Below are 21,856 nucleotides of genomic sequence, written 5' to 3'. Positions count from 1 at the left end.
TGGTGATGTGTTCAGTCATTTTGTTAGTTGTTTACTAGCACGAAACATCAGCTTTTATTTAAAATATTAAGTATAACATGAGGGGGAGCATGGTTTGTTCTAACAGCATCTTATCTTCCTCGGCAATCATCTTCCGGCTTGGGAGACATGTGAAAAACTCACAGCACTCCACAATGGAAAGGACTCGCTTTTAAGGGAATGTCACCTGTGAGGTCACAGGGCCCTGGCCCTGCAGAGAGGACCTTGCTAGGCGTCCATTCAATGTGATGTGCCTCTTCCTCCGGAGGATCAGCCACCTTGGAGCCACAGCTGCAGGGACAGTGGGCTCCCTCTCCATTCATGCTCTGTTCTTGCATCTCACATACAGATGAATTGAGGTTGGGGAAGGATGACATTCCTGCCTAAGCATGTAACCTAGCGCTTGAGTGACAGGCTTTGGGATGCACATGGTGTCACCAGGCATGTCTTCAGCTCCGAGGAGCACTCTCCACCTGGGGTCTGTGGTGAGGTGTTCCTCTGCCACCTGATTTCATAGAATGCTGGGTTGGCTGTCCCCACTTCACTATGATTCACTCATCCAGTCTCCATGAGGGAGATAGTAGGGTGTCCGCTTCTCTCACCAGCAAAGATGATTTAAGAAGCTCTCCTGATAAGAGCTTCCTTATTCACACAAGATAAAGTCATGTGTACTTTAGTCTAGCCACTTTTATTTTGCATGTGCATGTATGCAGTGTACATGCACATGTACATGAGTTTTACAAATGCATGTATATGGATGTGTGTGTGCGTGTGTGTGAATGCATGTGCATATGGAGGCCAGAGGTTGGCTTCAGGTGTCTGTCTCAATCCCTCTCCATCTCATTTATTAACTCAGTGTCTTTTGCTTGAACCCAGAGCTTGCTGACTCAGTTCGTCTAGCTAGTAGCTTGCTCAGGCTTCTTCCATCTTACCTTCCTAGTTCTGGGATTAAAGGCAGTCTGCTATGCCCACCCAACATTTACATGATTTGGAGGATCTTAACTCAGGTCCTGATCCTTGCATGAGTGCTTGACTGGCTGAGCCATCTTTCCAGCCCACCCAGGCACCTTTGACATCTAAGCACACTATGGTCCAGGCATGAGGAAGAAGTTCTATCTCTGTCAGCTGTGTCTTAGGCTTACTTTGTGTGGTGCTTGGAATTTAATCCAGCTGTTTATAAGCTAGGCCAGCTCTCTTCCATTGAGCTATAACCCTATCTAAAATGCCTTAAGAGTTTTAAAATCTCATATATCACAAAACATAGCAATATATAAAAGTTATTGTCAGCATTTTACCATCAAGACAGTGTTGTGGGTTTAACTTGATAAAAGCATCTACTTATGTGCTTTACATATGGAACTTTCTCAGTGTTGAAATATAATCAAATATTGTGTACTCAGCCATAGTTTGATTTCCATAATCAAATTCAATGGTTTGTGATAGTAATGATTGTGCATGGGTGATCAGAACTTCCTAGTTGCTGGGCTGGAGAAATGGCTTAGCAGTTAAGGTACTTGCCTGCAAAGCCTAAGGACCAAGGTTCGATTCCCCAGTACCCACATAAGCCAGATTCACAAGGGGGCATATATATCTGGAGTTTAGTCGCAGTAGCTGGAGGCCCTGGTGTTCCCATTCTCTCTCTCTCTGTAACAAATAAAAAAAGTTTAAAAATTGCTTGTAGGTATTTATAGTAATGAAAAGAAATAGCAATAGTGCCATCAAGTGAATCAACTAGGTATTTCCAGGATGACCAATACATATTTTGAGTGAAGAATTGTCTATTCAATCTAAATGATGCGGCTGAAGAGATGGCTCAGTGATTAAGGCACTTGCCTGTGAAGCCTAAGGGCCCATGTTCAACTGTCCAGATCCCATGTAAACCAGATGCACAAGGAGATGCAAGTGTGCAAAGTTTCACATGCACATAGAATGGTGCACACATCTGGAGTTTCTCTGCAGTGGCTGGAGGCTCTGGTGCACCAATTCTCTCTCCCTCTCCCTCTCTCTCTCTCATAAAAAAAAAAAATCAGAGATAGAGGAGAATCATTGAGTGTTTTGCATGTTTACTTGGAAGATTTTAGTATTACTGTCCTACATGGTAGAATTCTGAGTAGCATTGCTTTCTTAAATAACAGTTTCAGGCTGGAGACATGGCTTAATGGTTAAGACACTTGCTAGCAAATCCAAAGGACCCAGGTTTGATTACCTAGGACCCACGTAAGCCAGATGCACAAGAGGGTGCATGCATCTGTAGTTCACTTGCAGTGGCTGGAGGCCCTGGTGCGACCATTCTCTCTCTCTCTCTTAAATAAGCGAAAATAAAAAATAAACAATAAACAATAAATAACGTATAAGCCATCACATTAAAGAGTAGATAATTTCAGTGACATGAACTTTGAGGAATTACCAACAATATTCACAATATAAAAAACAAAACATTAAAGCTACATTTTTTCAGGAAGTGCTGATCAATGAGGGAACAATCCTAATTTTCCTCTTTTAACATTTATATTTGGTCATTGTATATTGATCCTTCCAATAAAGGAACTTAAGAAATTTGCAGAAAATCAAAGAAAACCAACACAAAAGGAGCAGTAACAGAATCCCACTGAGCATCTCCACAATGATGTGATCTTCCAAGCCTCCTTGACCCACCCGCCCCCCCCCCGCCTCCTCTATTTGCAGTATGGCACCAAAAATAGTCCCAGGGACAGCTGGTTGTAGATCACAGAGTCCACAGCTGTTCTATGGCAAACTTCTGACCTGCGTCATGTGTCCTCCAGTTGTTAATGGCTACCAGAGCACAGGGCTCCTTTGACAAACCTCAAATACAGTCACAGAGTTGGCCCTTTCATGTGGATCCCTCACTGTGGGTGCCTTAGTTTAAAAGGAGGGAAGACATAATATATTGAGCAGGGTAACCCCCTAGAGAGACTGAAGGGAGATGTCAATTTTCCTTAGCTTAATTGCACACACTAGTAGAAGTTGGCACAAAAATTTGTAAAATAGAACAAAAATCTTATATTTAGAAGTTGCATCTGCTGTACACTGAAGCATACATCCCTGCTCCCTGCAATCTTTGGGATGCGTGTTGTTTTCAACATTCGTCATATTGGGACTATCACTCACACGGGACGAAGTTCTTGCCTCAAATTAGCTATTAGTGTTTGCACATGTGCAACAACAAACTAATAGGTACCACGTAAGATCCAATCATAAGGAGTCAAAACTAACAAAGGACAAAAGGAGTGAAGGGCATTTGTGTGAAGTCACGGAGGACACAGCTGTGTCTTCCAAATACAGGTCAGAAATGTCTCCTTCTTTCCCGACAGACAGAACATTAACATGAAGAGACCATGGGTTTAGAGTCACAAATGGACTGCCATCACTATTTTTAGCCTCTAAATGGAGGTGACAATGACATCCTGGGTAGCACATTATTAGGCCGCTGTTTTTATGGCTATAAAATTGTATATTTAGGAAGCACAACAGAAACAAGAAATTAAGAGCAATGACACTTTGTGGTGCATCCATATATTTGCTCTGAATTAATTTCTGCAAACACTGCTTCTCTAAAATGTTAATGTATTCAGCCGAGGTTGAGGTGTGATAGAGACTGATATAACAAGCGGTTTACGGAGAGCCACCCACTTACTTTGGGTTGTCCTTAACTTTTAAGGGCTTAGTGTTAGCAGTGACATAAAGGTGTCTGGCAGTGATGAGCTAAATTCATTCTTCATACCCAGTAGACTGCCAACTTAAGGGTCCAAGGAGGCTGTCTCCTTCTTGTCAACACTGCCACATGAGAAACAACATAGGCGAGGACCTTGAGCCCTAAGAGCCCAAACATCTATGCTCATTTCCCACTTTTTGGAGACAGAGTGGCTTGTTCTTAAGGATGCTGTGAAATATAAAACCAGGAAATGCATGTGTGGGAGGTGGGAGCGGAGGGGTTGTGACCTTGAGGGGCTATTCTTTCTGGCTGTATGCCACACTAGGATCTTGAGGTGAGAGACTGTGACTCCCTAGCTCCCTGGCCGCCGCGCAGATCCACTCAGTCAGAAGCCTTGAGTTTGAGTCAGGCATCAAGGGACAGGGACTTTGAGAAGGCGCTCAGGGCCTCTGCTGTCACTCGCGGTGTGTTCAGGACCCTCTGTGCACGTGAGGCGCTGGCCTCAGCCACTACTCAAGGTCTGCTGCTGAGCACAGAAGGCCATGTCAGGCTCAGACCCACCGGCTCTCACACTCAGCATCCTCCACCCTCTGCCAATATGGAGACCCTGTGTACTCAGCCATAGTTTGAGACTTAAGGCAGTGAACTATAAGACAGGGAATGTGTGAGGTTTTGGATACAAACACAATACATGGGACACTTCCCCCCACCCCCCAAAAAGATAATCTGTATTTTGAACGCATTTCAAAACACACATTATCTAAATAATGAAACACTTCTGACCCACAGTGGAAGACAGATAGGTGATAGGCAGATGATAGATAACAGATGATGCATTGGAAATAGCAGGTAGATAGAAAGATGAGAGATAATAAATCAGTGATATATAGATAACAGATATCTGCATATGCACCTATATTGTGTGTGTCAAATTTAAATGCTTTTCATATGGAAATGACTTTTAAGCAATATCCTCAAACTTAGAGTGGAGATAGTTATGAGATAAAATACTGAATTCAGAAACAGACATAGACTTCGTAATGATGATTTTGCTCTTACAAATCTGAGGTACATGAGTCATCCTCTGGAAGGATCTGGGAAGCTGGTGTTATTACATTAGAAATTTTATTTTCTGACCAAAAAAATCTTTATTTTTCTAATCCCTGAGAGCTCTCATAATTCCTAGAAGATTTTAAAAGGTGCTTGAAGGAGGCAATGTGTTTCTGTAGAGTCAACAGCAAGTACTGCGTGGTATCCATAGCAGCTCATTTCAGCATCCCAGGGTCTACCAGGGCTGTTCCCTGTCCTTCTGCATCCAGGGCAGAAGAAAGTTTCAATGTGTCCTTTGCTTTCTGCCCTGACTTGCTTCCTCAATTACAGCAAGACTCATGGAAAGTACCAATATAGGAAAAGCATGACCAAAGACTGGTCAATTTTAGGATGTAATCCAGACAGGATATCATTTGTCTTTGAATTTATTTTTGAAAGTTGCAAACTCGACAGTGATCAGAGAGGCAGATACTGAGTGCCTGGGACTGTTCACACACACTCCATAAAGAAGGCCACGCAGGCTGGAGTTATAATGAGACCATCAGATGCCATGTCTCATCCACACACCGAGATACTCCTTGTTCTGAAAGAGTCAGATGAAAATGTATGCAGAGAAGCAAGGCTGGCAGTGCTGAAGGAGAAGGATCACAAGTTCAAGTCCTGCTTGAGCTACCACGTGAGTTCAAGGCTGGCTAGGTCACTTTACTAAGAGTCTATCTCAAAATAAAAATTTCTTAAAAAAAATCGGTTATAACTACTCCATGGTAGAGTGTTTTCCTAGAATGTGGGAGACCCTAGGTTCAATGCTTAGTACACGAATAAAGAAAAAGAGAAGAAACAAATATACTTAAAATTTATTTAGAAAAAAAGGTCAGATTCCAATAATTATCGTAGGCTCTGTTTCTGGGTCCTGCGTTTTCAGCTCATTTTTGCTTGGACTGAGCCAATCTTGCCATTTCCAGGATTAACTGCACAGCTCCTACGTTAACACAGGGGAGAGAACGAAGCGGAACTCCTGGCACAGCCTGCGAGCTCACAGAGTGGAGGGCCGAGTTGTTATTTTCTCTAAGGATTGATCTGAACCCAGAACCAGCGCTAATACAGGGTTTGTCTGAGAGCACGATGGCAGACCTTCTAAGGCCGAAAACAAGCTGAAGAAATCTGGAGTAGAGCCACATGGATTCCACACAGGATCAAGGCCAGAGATGAGGTGATGTGGGCACGTGCGAAGACCTGCTGGGAACACTTGTGAGCCTCCAAATGTGCCTGAGACCAGATAAGGGTATTGGCTGTGCCAAGCTCAGTGCAGAGTAACCGCATGGCTTACTTGACCTGACAGGTGGCCATGAGCCTGGCTGAGAGGACAACAGATGCGGAGCACGGATGGCCCCATGTGGAGCTGGGCCCTCAGGCAGCGTGCTGCTCTTTGCATTGCTCAGGAGCTCCTTTGATGGTTCAGGAGTAAAGTGCAGAGCTCAGAGAACCATGTGGAAACCTATTTGATTCTTGCCTACATTGCCCATGTGTCTATTCAACTGAAATACTTATAGATCATGGGTAAGATGTCTATATGCCAATGAATCATTTAGGCTAAAGGCAAATATGATACTGTCATTCCATCAAGCGATTTTTTTTTTTGCAAGCATGTAACTGATCATTAATTAATCACCCTCACTGTAATAGCCCATTCAAATCAGTTTCTGGATTCAACCAATATAGGCCAGCTTCTAAATGTGTGATAAACTCCTGCCTCAGTTTCTTTTCAAGGAAAACAGGAATTATTCTAGTCATTGCAGCATAGAAGTATTGTGAAATTAAATGCAGGAACCTGGACCAGAATGCAAGAGTGGCTATTATGCTCTCAAAGGCCACTTGCACTGCAGACTAAATGAACACCCACATAAAATCAGTGGCTCGATAAAGGTCCCCCACTGCCGCCCCATCCTGTCTAGCTTCATAGGGTGAACTGGCTTAGGGGCAGCAGTACGGTTCCAGAGTCAGTCTCAATTAATGACCTGAACCATTTCATTGTCAGGAAAATAGCAATAACTGGAAAAGATTTAAAGCTTGGGGTTTTTTTGGTGTGTAATTAAGATGCTATCAAACAACGTGTTTCTGTAATTAAGGAAGGAAGCAGCACAGAGACAGTTAAGAAAACGAGACCCTGTTCCCATGTGGTCGCAGTCAGGCTACTCCCAAAGACATAAGTATTTTTTAATTGAAAAAGATATTGACAAATAGGGAAATGCAAAAACTGTAAGTGTGCAGGGTGAACACATGCAGCGGTCAGCCTCTGAATCGAGCAGCATTTCCACCAAAGTGTGAAGTGAGGAAACACAGCTGGTCTCTGCCATGACTTCCCTCCCACAGTGACCCGCTCCCCTGAAACTATGACCCGAAATACATCCTTCCTCTCTTGGGTTATGTGGTTATGTGAACAGAATCCTTGATATCTTTAGAATAAACTTCTGATGACAAGATAAGTACATATTTAATTCATGAGGATTTTGCAGACTGTGTTTCCGAAGAGTGGGTGTGCCAGGTTGTGCCCTTGGTGTACGGGGATTTTAGCTGCTCTGAAACTTCACCAGCACTTGGGGGTGTCTTACAAAGCCTGCAGGGGTGGAGATTCTGCCTCATGCTGCTTCCTGCTGCAGCCTCGGGAGGTCCCTGCTCCTTGAAAGATCTCCACTCAGGTAAAGCAACATCCTTGACTTCTCTACAAGAGGATTTCAAGATGAGCCAGTATGAAGCAGAGTTGGAATTATTTTTTAAAGACACAGTTAATACAACTTTGAGCATGGGGATGTTTACTCTGTGCTGTTAGATATTGGAAGTACATATATGTAATTTGTAATTGAAAAAATTCAAATGGGGAAATGCACAAATTTTAAGTGTGCAGGGTGAACAATGCCATATATATATGTACACACACACACACACACACACATGTGCCATCTAGACACTCTACAACCAGCCCACTGCTGTCCCAGCCATCAGATATCCAGTGCTGCTTTCAGGATTCTCCACATCTGGATTTGCTGCTTTCAGGAAGATTCTCCACCTCTGGATTCACTGCTTTCAGGAGGATTCTCCACCTCTGGATTCGTTGCTTTCAGGAGGATTCTTCACACCTGGATCTGCTGCTTTCAAGAAGATTCTCCACTTCTGGATTCACTGCTTTCAGGAAGATTCTCCACCTCTGGATTCGCTGCTTTCAGGAGGATCCTTCACCTCTGGATCTGCTGCTTTAAGGAAGATTCTCCACCTCTGGATTTGCTCTGAAGTTACACTCTTGAGAACTCTGAAGCACACTTCCTTGGCTGAATTTCTAAGGGTATGAAGAAAAGTATCCTTATATTCAGCTCAATAGAATTGTTTCCATAGCAATTACTTTAATAAGAGGACAAGGTTCCTTGCTGTGAACAGCAGTGGTTAGTAATATGAGTCAGAAGATAGGATGCAGCGAGCATGTGATGACATTTTCCCACTGCCCCATCCTCCAAAAATGTGCTCTCATGTGAAACCTCTACTGCCTAATGTCCTGAGTGTGGTGGGAAGGTTTTAAGTAGGTCGTGGCTTTTTAGTTGAATAGAAGTACTTTTCATAAGAACTTGAAAGTATCACACAGATTTATAACCCAGCTCGATCTGTTTTTTTCCGACATGGTAGTATTGATATTTTGGGTTGGTAGCTCTTTGCTGTAGACTGCCCTTTTCTTTGTAGGGCTCAACCACACATCTAGCCTGTATCACTAACTGCCAGTAGCTCAGCTCTCCACACCTAGGTATGGCAATCAATAATGTCTCCAGACATCACTAGCTGATCTTAGAGTGGTAGCCTATGACCGGACAGTGCTTAATTTATAAATTTAGAAACAAGTTTGATTCAACTAAATATTTCAAAAGTTGTAGTCCAGATTAATGGTGTTAAAATCTGCAAAGAGGGAGCGTTATCTTGCTTTGGTACTTACATGAAGCGAGGCACTGAAGCTTGATGCCCTGTGCTGCTCAATCCTCACTGTCAACTGGGTTCAGAGCCACTGAGGAGACACACTGTTGGGTGTGTCTGTGAGAACCTTTCCAGAGCACTTTAACTGAGGGAAAGAGGGTCATGCTCTACGTGACAGGCACTATCCCCTGCACTGGTTCTGCAGACAGAATAAAGGGAACAGGAGCAGGGAAGATGGAATCAGTCACCTGCTTCCTGAATGTGGTGGCCACAGTGAGAGCAGGACCCTCCTCCGGCTCCATGCCTCTTCTGGATGATATGCCGTACCCTGAAACCATGAGCCAAGCAGCTCCTTCCTCTCTTGAGCTGCTTTGGTCAGGTATTTTGTCACGGCAAGAAGAAAACCTAACTAATATGAGCCACATAAGTTCTTTAACTTCCAAGAGCTCCTTTTTAAGCATGGGTTACTTAAAATTACAGTAACTCTTATCCGGGTATTACAGAACAGGCATTCTTCTCAGCAGCCCATGGAACATTTCTAAAGCAGATGAAACACGAAGCAAATCCCAGCACAGGAAACTTGAAACAACTTCTTGTACTTTGTATGATCACAGTGGAGTAGAGTTAGGAATCAGCAGTAAGAGAATGGCAGAAAATGCACATGCTCCTAGTGACTGAATGACACACTATTGCATGATGAAAAGGTCATTGAACAAATTCAAGAGGAAAACCACAAAATCACTCATGGGATTGAATGAAAATGGAAATACGACACAACAAAACCTATGGGTCACAATGAGAGAAGTACTTGAGAAGGAAGTTCACAGTTACAAGTGGCTAAAGTAATAATCACGAAGACCACAAGTAAATAACTGAAAGACACACCTCAGCACCTTGTAAAGACAAGGACAAGCCAAATCCAAAATCAGTACATGGACAGAGATAATAAAAGCCAGGGCAGAAGCTAATGAAATTCAAGTTTAAAAAAAATTCAAAGAATCAATGAAACAAAGAATTTTCTGTTTGCACAGTTGTACAATCAGATTCAACAAATCCTTAGCTAAACCTATGAAAAAAAGAAAATTCAAATTAATAGAATCAGATACAAAAAATAAACATTACAGCAGACACCACCGAAATTCAGGATATTATTAGACTATATCTTTAAACCCTATATCTCAGCAAGTTGTAAAAATCTGAATGAAATGGACATATTTCTACACTCATATGACCTATAAAATTTAACCAAGGATATAAATAGCATAAACAGATCTATAAGAAGCAGTGAGATTTAAGCAGTAATTAACAAAATTATGCATCTAAAAAAGTCCAGTCCCAGAGAGATTCACAGCTGAATTCTAACAGACTTTTAAAGAAAAATTACCACCAATGCTCCTCAAACTATTTCATGGAGTTGCAGGGGAAGAAATACTACCAAAACACTTTTGGTGAATGCAACGTTATCCTGGTAGCTGAAGCAGATAAAGACAGAACACAAACAATGAGAGAATAGGGGCCCTAGTGGCGCATGAACATACATGCAAGAATATCCAGTACGATATTTGATACGTGCTCATGTGTGAGTGCAAGTGCACATGCATGGCGGCACACATGTGGAGGTCAGTGGACAACCTCAGAGGCTGGTTCTCACTTTGCACACTATTTGAAGAGGGGTCTCTCTTGTTCACTGCTGTACTCACCCAGGGAGCTGGCCTGTGACCTTCCTGGAGATGCTCCAATCTGACTCCCTTCTTACTATAATCCTGGGACTACAGATGCCTACTACAGCCTCCAGCTTTATGTGAGTTCTGGGGGTCAGATGTTGAGCACACATGCTTGTATGGCATTTATCCACACTTCCCACTTTCTCTCTCTCCCTATATCCTCTCTCCCTCTCATTCTGTCTATCTATGTATGTATCATCTGTCTGTCTATCATCTATCTATCTATCTATCTATCTATCTATCTATCTATCTATCTATCTATCATCTATCTTATTATCTATCTTCTATCTATATTTCTATCTATCTATTATCTATCTATCTATCTATTTATCTATCTATGTATTATCTATCTGTCTGTCTGTCTATCTATCTGGTTTGAAGTCTTACCTAGGACAATAATAAAAGGAATATGGTTATCAAAGGAAGCAATTGAAGGATTCTTATTTGCAGCCTATGGTGGTCTGCATATAAGATGTTTCAAAATTCAATCTCCAGCTGCCATTATGGACTCTTCCCTCTGGAACTGTAAACCAACCTAAACCCTTTTCCTTCCATAAGCTGCTTCTGATAGGGTCTTGTTTTCCTGAACAGTGAGAATGAAACTGAAGCAGAGATGAAACGACTCCATATGAAAGGGACCCTAAAGACCATCAGAGAACTCGGATCTGACACACCTTCAGCAAAGCAGGATGTAAATCCAACCCACAAAACTCAGTCTCTTCCCTGGATACCTATGACAAGTGTGCTGAGAAAGAAGTCAAGAAACAGCGCCATTCACGCCATTCACAACCTCCTCTGAGACACCAGAAATGCCTGGCAATTGCCAACAAGGAAGTGAGAGGATCCCTACAGTGGAAACTGAAAGACTGAAGAAATTAAAGGAGGCTCTAGAGAGTGGAGGACAGGCTTGCCTCACTCAGGGATTGGAGGAATTACTGTTGTGAAAATGCTTATCCTACCAAATCAACCTACAGGTCCAGTGAAATCCTCATCAAAATTCTAATGACATTCTCCATAGAAATCATCTTAAACTTCATATGAAAGAAAAAAGCCAGGATAGTCACAGGCTTTCTAAGTAATGCAGCACAAATAACATTTAAAAAAAATGTGTTGCATGCATGTGTCAAATTAATTTACTTTGGTGATTTATTTTTTATTATCAAATATTTACTTATCTTTCATGAATAAGTTTAATTTTCTGGTTTTTGATTCTTCTATTTTATGCGGAATTCAATGGACTATTATGGAATAGCAATTTGTAGATTCTTAAAAACATTGAAGGCATTTTATTTTAGCATCACATGTCTTCACATGTGCTTCTGTAGTTCTATGCAATTCACTTATGAAATGAATCGGTTTTCTCAGCTTTTAAAAACACATTTACATCCTTCTAAGTAGCCCAGAGGGAGGTCATTAACCACCAGGGTGAACTATCTTCCTGCGTGCCTCCCTTACTTCTTCTAGAGGACTAGAGATGACTGCTAATCCCATTTTTGCATGCTCAGTCTTGGCTATGTTAAGGTCCTCTGATTTTTCTTGAACTTAAAAATGTACAACTATTACCCTAGATTGTGATCCATGAAACCTTGTGTTAATATCAGACTTTGTTGAAGTCAGGGATATAATTAAAGTGCGATTGCAGGACTTACTCAAGTTACTTATAAATTGGAGGTAAAGTCTCGTAAGTTGTCATGTGTATCACAGCTCACTTGTCAGCCTGGAAGAGTAGCAAAGGGGTAGAGAGATGGCTCGGTGGTTACGAGCACTTCTTACAAGCATGAGAGCACGAGGAATCTTAAGGCACTACACAAGTTCGATTCCCCACGACCCATATAAATGTCCATAACCTCAGCCCTGTGAGAAGTAGAGACCAGAGAATCACTGGGGTTCACAAAAGTACTGTAAGCTCTGAGACCAGTATGAGACTCCGGCTCAAAAAGAACTGGTGGAAGAGCAATGAAGTGGGCTACCTGACGCTTCCCTACTGCTGCACCACAGGCAAGCACATAGGGTACCATGGACAGTCATACGTACATGCATATACATATGTGTGTGTGTGTGTGTATTCACCACCACTACCACCATCCCACATCACACACACACATGCACACACATAATGAAGAAAAACAAAAAGAGTAAGCCTGTTTGTAGGGTGGTTTTCTGCTATTGACTCTCACGTCCCTGAAAAGAAAGTAGGGCTATTGGTCAATTCTGCTGTCACTGTTCTGATGTTAAGGGATTGGTGGAGTTGTGAAACATGGCATTTCTTCACATTTAACTTTCTGCTCCAGAAATGTGGTATTTGGTTGTTTGTAAGAATGAGTGATTCAGTCACTATTATGACTTACATGTGAGCAGAATATGTTAACCCAGATCATTTTACATCTTGAAGATCATTTATTATAAATCTATTTATAAAGCAAACCCACATTATTACCCAGAAATTATTTCTTGGCACTCATTAGGAATTTTATAGTTTATAGCCAGATCACAAAAACGCAAGTGTCTTTTTTTAAAGAACACATTTTCTGCCTAGCATTCGTTTCTAAAAAATTTGAAGTCTTAGTAATTAACTCTAGCTTCCAATTACACTGTTTTTAGCACTCACTATTCATAAGAGAACAATTCGGCCCAAATTCACTGAACATATGGAGATACAGCTGTTATAGGGAAAATCAGCCCAATAAAGCTCTGATGTTTTTCTAAGCTCAGGTATGGCATCTAGACCACCAGACAAAGGTTGGCACTCACTTTCCAATGATGGGTTCTTGAAAGAACTTTCTAATACTAGCAATATTAACAGGTCATAAACACTTTCTCTGAAATTATTCAAATTTAGGGGGAGTATAAATAAGTTCTAATAAAGCGCCAGATCATGGTACTTGAAATGACAACTTTTGGGACAACTGTGGTGCCGGGCTCCTCCCTGGCGGGCAGGTAGTGCTGAGGAGGGACCAGACCCACGGGTTCCTCCCAAGGGGGTGAGGAAGAATGGTGAACATCAGACGACTCAGAACCTCTCCTAGTCACCAGAGAAAAACCACACTGAGTCGGGAGTCTTGTAAGCAGGAACTCGCTTTATTGTTACAAGCAGTTGCCTATATAATGTTGAGAACGAAGGCGGGAATTTTAGGATGGGGAAGAGGTAAGGACCAATAGTATACTGCGACCTTTGAGATGATTGGTCCCAAGCATGCATGGGAATTCCAACTCCTACTGGGAAGTAGCAGGCCAGAAGCCATTAGGCATAGCTGGCCTGAGGCAGATCACCAAACTTTAGCTAGGCTCAGGAAGTTCCACTAGGCCTCATGCCCAGGCCTCTCAGGGCCCAACACTGTGGTTTCTGTTGCAGTAGTTGTATGACCCTGGGAAGTGATGGACCATCTATATGCTTGGTGTCCACAAATACTGAAAGGGACAGCCCTATCCCATAGTACCTTGCATGGTGAACTTAGAGACAATGCATGTACCAGGCCTTGAATGCTGTCTGTCAGCTGGTAATGGTCTGAAAAAGCCAAATTATTATTTTCACAAAGACAAGTGTTCAGAGATGGTAGTGTTCTCTCTATGTACCAATTCCAAGGCTGAAGCCAAAGCATTGTGGGAACTAATTCTAAGATTTCATGTCATTGTACCCATGCAAGAGCTTAGGAGCTATGCACACAATATGCCCAGTTTCAGTGGCTCATGAAGCAACCACAGGAGACAGAGTTGATGCCAGGCGAGTATGTGATGCCACACACTGCTCACTGTGGCTGTGGGGTCAGACAGAACAATGGTGAGGAACTATGACCTTCCTTTCCTTTTGAAATTAGACTTTCAGCTCCAGGGGAGCATCAGACCCATGGGAAACCTCCTTGCAGTGACCCACTTCTGACACCTCCTTTGAGCTCTAAGGTGAAGCATCTCTCACTTCACTCTGCATGAAGGGAAGATAGTGTCTTCCCCTTAAACTATAGGGCATGATGCCTCAGAGTCCCTGGATTCTACAGTACTTTAGGCACAATTCAGGAATGTGCCAGAAGGTTTTGGTCTCCTGGTAATCCTTACGTATAACAGCTATCTTTTCAGTTCCCATGACCTGCCACATTTCTACATGATTGGGAGAAAATTGAGGTTCTTTGCTTTCAGGCAAGGATGCAGCACCCATCCATTCTAGTACACGGACTGCACACCAAGTGAATGCAGCATCTCTAGCCAGAAACTAGCTGCCAGGGTGTTTAACTTCTCTAAGCATGTAATAATGTTGTGGGGGAGAGCAGCCTGGTCCAAGAGAAGGGAGCTGAGACAAAGTAAACTTATAGAATTATAGCTTTTTTTTTTCACTTATTTATTTATTTATTTGAGAGCGACAGACTCAGAGAGAAAGACAGATAGAGGGAGAGAGAGAGAATGGGCGCGCCAGGGCTTCCAGCCTCTGCAAACGAACTCCAGACGCGTGCGCCCCCTTGTGCATCTGGCTAACGTGGGACCTGGGGAACCGAGCCTCGAACCGGGGTCCTTAGGCTTCACAGGCAAGCATTAACCGCTAAGCCATCTCTCCAGCCCTAGAATTATAGCTTTTATTAGCTCATTGGAAGCACCATGCCCAGGTGACACACTGGGGGGTCTAAAGTCAGAGTGAAAGAGAGAGGAGAGAGACAAAGAAGAGAGACAGACAAACAGATGACTCCAGAAGTCTGGAAGCAAGATGCCCCCTTTTTTATAAGTCTTCAGGGGACTGGGAAAATTTCATGCCACATGCAACCTATATGAGCAGAGAACCATGAAGGAACTAGACAGCATATAACCGCATAAGACCGATTTCCCTGGCAACAGGGACCTGTCCCACTGCTGCTAGTGGCAAAGTTGGGTTAAGCATAGTGGCAGAGGCGGGTTGTATAAGGCTCATAGGTAAGAGAGCAAAATTATATTTCAAGGTTGCCTCAGTTTGGGCAGCAGCATTGCTGGGCTTGCACAACTGGCCTTGCCCTCAGGCATCAAAAGGACTCTTAAAGTGACCACATCTGTTCTAACGTCTACCATCTCTAGACATGGCTGAAAAGAATTTGGCAGGAGGACTCTGCTACCCAGAGTGTGATCTCAGGAAAGAGCTTCTGGGGGGGGGGCTTGTTACACGTGTAGGACCAGGCCATGCCCCGGATTCTGAATGCTAATGCTTTTGCACGTTGTCACCTGACATTCTGCGAGTGTTCGAGGACTATGGCTCGGTCAGGCAGCACTCAGATGCATTCAAGCATGGTTGGAGCGTTTCCTGCAACCCATTAGATTCTTGGGCTTGCAATGAGCTGGCACCATGGGGACTTCAAAATGCCCTTTCCAGGGTTGAGAACCACAGCAGCTAAATGGAGCTGTACCTTAGAATTTGACCTTGTCAGAAATGGGCATAGTTAGCAAGAATGAGTTCAGAACACAATGAGCTTTTTTTGGAAAAAAAAAAAAAAAAGAGAGAGAGAACAAAAAAAAAAAACGTTCAGGGCTGGAGAGATGGCTTAGTGGTTAAGCGCTTGCCTGTGAAGCCTAAGGACCCCGGTTCGAGGCTCGATTCCCCAGGACCCACATTAGCAAGATGCACAAGGGGGTGCACGTATCTGGAATTCGTCTATAGTAGCTGGAAGCCCTGGTGGCCCATTCTCTCTCTCTCTCTCTCTCTCTCTCTCTCTCTCTCTCTGTCTGCCTCTTTCTCTGTCTGTCGTTCTCAAACAAATAAATAAATAAAAAACCAAAACTTTTTAAAGAAATACTTTCCTCCTCAAACTTGGATTAAGTACTTAATTTAAAACCTCAAGAATTTTCAATTCCTAAGATTTTATATGATCACTATAAGCTCACTCAATAATTTCTCCTGATCAACTCTTAATAAGTTTTGGCCTTTTGGCTCTTACATTCTTTCTACCACCTCTTACACAATGTACCCTGATCCTTGTAAGGTGAGATAAAGATATTTCAGTGCTGAGCACTCCTCTGTCACTTCTTCTCAGTACCATGGTGCCTTCTGAGTCATCCCAAGGTCACTAACATCTGAAAACAGAATCTTCTCTAACCAAAAATGAGAGTAGCATTAATATATAGGCATAAACATTAAGAGAAGCTTACTGGGCAGTTTAGTGAGCATAGTATATACATTTAGCCAGACAGCAGCAGACATTACATCCCTAGGGCTCATGACTATCCCTTTTATAAGTGTTCAGTATCAGGGATGTATTCCATCTCATGGAGCAGGCCTCCAGTCAAATTAGAGGGCAGCTGGTATCCCCCATAACAGACATGTCACTATTATACCCATTGGCGCATTTGGCCTGGCTGGCCAAATATAAGGCTTGCAGTGTCCACTGTTGAGTATCTTCACTAGTTATTTCTCTCTCTCCTATTAAACTACATAAAGTGTGGCTTTTTCCAGCTTTCTGTCAGCTGGTGTACATAGAGGAGGTTTTTGGCTCAGCCCCAGAAGGATTTCTCAGTGACCTTGCAGCCCAAGTATATGGAGTATTCAGCAATAGGGTCTTAGGATCTATTCCTAGTGGGAAACCAAGGGCTTTGGCAATGGCCTGTAATGTTTTAGGGGTATCAGGGACCTCCTTGGCCAACAACTCACTGGAAGGTATCCCATTCCAGGAACTGAAAAATTTCTAGTAACAAGCTATGGCTTCTGAGTATTCCATTTTTACTGAAATGCGTTACATATATTTTAATGGGGTTTTAAACTTTTATTTGAGTTTTGCTAATTATCAGTATTGGTGAATCTCATGATTTGATGCTTGAACAAACAATGTTTTATTTACCAGTAATAAAACAGCTCCACATAAGGTTCTGCTTTCTTTACTAAATATGACTGTGAAGATTGTACTGGGCAGGGCTAAACAGGTAAGGGGGGGGCATGATTCAAGACTCTTGCAATAGAGGACAGTGATCTCAAGAGATAGGAGACAGAAGTTAGCTAGGCAGTCAGGGTAACAGGAAGCCCAAAAATGAATGATTTTTTTTTCCCCTTTGTACATCTGCCATTTTATGGGCACTGAAGAATTGAGCCCAAGCCAGTTTTGCTAGCAAGTGGCCATCTCCTCAGCCATCTTGGTTAATTTTATTGACATATATAATACATGTACATAATGTATTTTGACCATAACCCCCCATTATTTTATTTTCTTTCCCTTTCCACATAACCCCTTCTTTTCTAATTAGTTCTTCTAGCTTGACATCTTTTTTTTCTCAATTTTTATTAACATTTTCCATGAATATAAAAAATAGCCCATGGTACTACCCTCCATTCCCCCCACTTTCCCATTTGAAACTCCATTCTCCATCATAGTCCCTCCCCATCTCAATCAGTCTCTCTTTTATTTCGATGTCAGGATCTTTTCCTCCTCTTATAATGGTCTTGTGTAGGTAGTGTCAGGCATGAGGACATGGATATCCAGGCCATTTTATGTCTGGAGGGAGCACATTGTAAGGAGTCCCATCCTTCCTTTGGCTCTTACATTCTTTCTGCCACCTCTTCCACATTAGACCCTGAGCCTTGGAAGGTGTGATCGAGACATTACTCAGTACTCCAGTCATTTCTTTACAGCACTATGATACCTTCTGAGTCATCCCGAGGTCTGCCATCTGAAAAGAGAAGGTTCTGTACCCAAAGTGAGATTAGCTTTAATATAAGGGCATAAATATTAAGAGAAGTGCTTTCTGAGCAGTTTGATAAGCATAGTATATACACTTATCCACACATCAGCAGACATTACACCCCTGGGGCTCATGACTACCCCTGTTTTAAGTTTTCAGTATCAAGGATGTGTTCCCCCTCCACAGAGCAGGCCTCCAGTCCAATTGGAGGGCACCATGACAGACCTGCCACTATTGCACCCGTTGGCTCATTTGGTCTGGCTGGCCAATTATAAGGCTTGCAGTGTCCACTGTTGATTATCTTCACTGGTGGTATCTCTTTCTCCCATTGAACTGCATGTAGAATGGCTTCTTCTAGCTTTCTGTCAGCTGGTCTACATGGAGGAGGTTATCAGCTCAGTTCCAGCAGGATTTCTCAGTGGCCTTGCAGCCCAAGTATGTGGAGTCTTTAGCAATAGGGTCTTACCATCTATTCCTGGTGGGAAACCAAGGGCCTCTGCAATTGCTTATAATGTTTGGGGGCATCAGGGACCTCCCTGGCCAACAACTCACTGGAGGTATCCCATCCCTGGCACTGAAAATTTTCTAACAACAATCTATGGCTCCTGAGTGTTCCATCATTCAAAACCAGAGGATTCCATATGATTTATTTGCATCCTCTTAGATTTTGATTAGCCCTCCCTCCACCTTTCCTTTACTCAATCTCTTCCCCTGACTCATTTTGGGCCTTTTCACCCCCATTAATCTATTCTTCTACTTGCATATATACAATACCAACCTATTAAGTACCCTCCTCCCTTCCTTTCCCTTCTCTTTGTATCTCCTTTTTAATTTAGTGACCTCTGCTACTAAGTTTTTTCCTTCATACACAGAAGCCCAATCATATGTAGGTAGGATCCACATGTGAGGGAGAACATGAGGCACTTGGCTTTCTGGGTCTGGGTTACCTCACTTAGTATAATCCTTTCTAGATCCATCCATTTTCCTGCAAATTTCATTAACTTCATTTTTCTTTACTGCTGAGTAGAATTCCATTGTATAAATGTGCCATATCTTCATTATACACTCATCAGTTGAGGGACATCTAGGTTGGTTCCATTTCCCAGCTATTATAAATTGAGCAGCAATAAACATGGTAGAGCACGTACTTCTAAAGAAATGAGATGAGTCCTTACAATATATGCCAAGGGTGCGATAGCTGGGTCATATGGTAGATCAATTTTTAGCTGTCTTAGGAACCTCCACACTGATTTCCACAATGGCTGAACCAGATTGCATTCCCACCAGCAGTATAAAAGGCTTCCTCTTTTTCCACATCCCCACCAGCATTTATGATCATTTGTTTTCATGACGGTGGCCAATCTGACAGGAGTGAGATGGAATCTCAATGTAGTTTTAATCTGCATTTCCCTGATGACTAGTGACGTAGAACCTTTTTTTAGATGCTTATATCCCATCTGTATTTCTTCTTTTGAGAACTCTTTATTTAGTTCCATAGCCCTTTTTTTTTTTTTGTTTTGTTTTGTTTTTGTTTTTCGAGGTAGGGTCTCACTCTGGCTCAGGCTGACCTGGAATTCACTATGTAGTCTCAGAGTGGCCTCGAACTCATGGCGATCCTCCTACCTCTGCCTCCCGAGTGCTGGGATTAAAGGCATGCGCCACCACACCCGGCAATAGCCCATTTTTTTAATTGGCTTGTTTGACTTTTTATTATTTAACTTTTTGAGTTCTTTGCATATCCTAGATATTAATCCTCTATCAGATATATAGCTGGCAAAGATTTTTTCCGTTCTGTAAGTTGCCTCTTTGCTTTATTCACAGTGTCCTTTGTAGTGCAAAATCTTTGTAATTTCATGAAGTCCCAGTGGTTAATCTGTGGTTTTATTGCCTGAGCAGTTGGGATTATATTCAGAAAGTCTTTGCCAAGATGAATATGTTGAAGGATTTCCCCTAATTTTTCCTCTAGCAATTTCAGAGTTTCAGGTCTGATGTTAAGGTCTTTATTCCATTTGGATTTAATTCTTGTGCATGGAGAGTTAGAAGAATCTATTTTCATCCTTCTTCAGATACATATCCAGTTTTCCCAGCACCATTTGCTGAAGAGGCTGTCTTTTCTCCAATGAGTATTTTTGGCATTTTTATTGAATATCAGATGTCTATAGCTACCTGGACTTACATCTGGGTCCTCTATTCTGTTCCATTGATCTACATATCTACTTTTGCACCAGTACCAAGCTGTTTTTGTTACTATGACTCTGTAGCATAGGTTAAAATCAGGTATGGTGATACCTCCCGCCTTATTTTTGTTGCTCAGTATGAATGATATTTTTAATTCCTTGACTAAAAGCAGATGATGTCACTAAACTTGCAGTAATCTGGATGCTGCACCCTCCAGGAAACGTCTCTAGATGAAGCTGAAGAAATCTGGATGTTACACCCTCCAGGAAAGGTCTCTAGATGAAGTTTGTGCCCTTCCTGGAGGATCCCTGCCTGAAATTATGGCAAAGCTGTGACATGTGGTCTTTGTCCACAGCAACTTGCCAACCTGGCCTTCCTCACGTAGTCACTCCCCATAAAACACCCAGATCTGAGTCTCAAGGGGGCTTTTCAAACCCCCCATTTCCCTCTGGGCAGAAGCTCTACCTCGTTTCCTTCTCCTTTGTTCTAGGCTTAAGGCCCTTCCCTTCATCCTCCTAAAGCTGTAAATTGTAATAAAATCTTTCTGAACCTTATCCTCTAGGCTGTGGATTTCATTGTTTGAATTCACAGATTAAGGATGTGGGAACACCACCAATTATTGATGCATTGGCGTACAAGAAACCCAAAATTACTATATTTCAACCCTGCTGACAAAGGCAAGTGGAGACTGTATAAGTTCACAGTGTCCAGATTTCAGAAGCATTGGCAAGGGATGCTGTGTTCTCAGTACCCGTTTGTATGTCCAGATGGAGATTACAGCCAGCCCAGCCCATTTGATGATGTCATCCATGGATCAGGTCACCTCTGTTCCACAGAGGTGGGGAGAGATGACCCCAACTCTCTTGATGATCACAGTTCAGAGAAATGTTCCTGATCCTTGTGAGAGGGGGTACAGTTAGGGTGACTGGACCCTGAAAGTAAAAAAGGCAGGAAAGTTTGCACTTGCTAGAAATCAAAGATGATCTGACTTCATATCTCTTGCCTAGTTCCCTAGACCTGTCTCTCCATAAGCAACCAGGACAACCTCCCCCGCAGGAGGGAGGTCTTTCATAGGATTTAAACATTGTGCTTGGTCAAGTTTAGCCTATGGAACTTGGTGCCACAGCTAATCTCTTCCTGAGACAGCCCATATTCCTAACCAAACAACTGTCGCTCTGGTTCACCTGAACCAGAAGATAGCCTGCCACTATAAGGTTAGAAATACCTTTGCAAGTGGAAGGCAGGCTCTCGGACCACTTAGGAACTTCCAGCCGTGGGTGCGTTTTTCCCTTGGTTGTGCCTGGGCTGATTGTTCCCTAGTCTGTGTTTTGGGGAATTATCCCATTGTCAAAGAAGGATATGGGAACTCTTCTATAGTTCCAGCACCCAGGCCACAGTGGTGTGTCTGAGCTGGGCGCCTTCTCTACCTGGCATGGCCCTAACTTAGGCAGTATCCTCATCTCCCCATCCCTTAGCTTGGCCAACCCTCTGAGAGGCTCCTGGGACACAGCCTGTGGCTCTTATCAGACCATCTCCATATTGTCCACAGTCCCCTGTTTTCTAATGTGAAAAATCCCTAATGTTTTTCAAATTCATACAAATGGATACTGAGAACACAGGATCCCTTGCCAATGCTTATGAAATC

Source organism: Jaculus jaculus, chromosome 3 (genome assembly GCF_020740685.1).
Source record: "Jaculus jaculus isolate mJacJac1 chromosome 3, mJacJac1.mat.Y.cur, whole genome shotgun sequence".
Lineage (NCBI taxonomy): Eukaryota > Metazoa > Chordata > Mammalia > Rodentia > Dipodidae > Jaculus > Jaculus jaculus.
Note: the sequence above shows the minus strand (reverse complement) of the source record.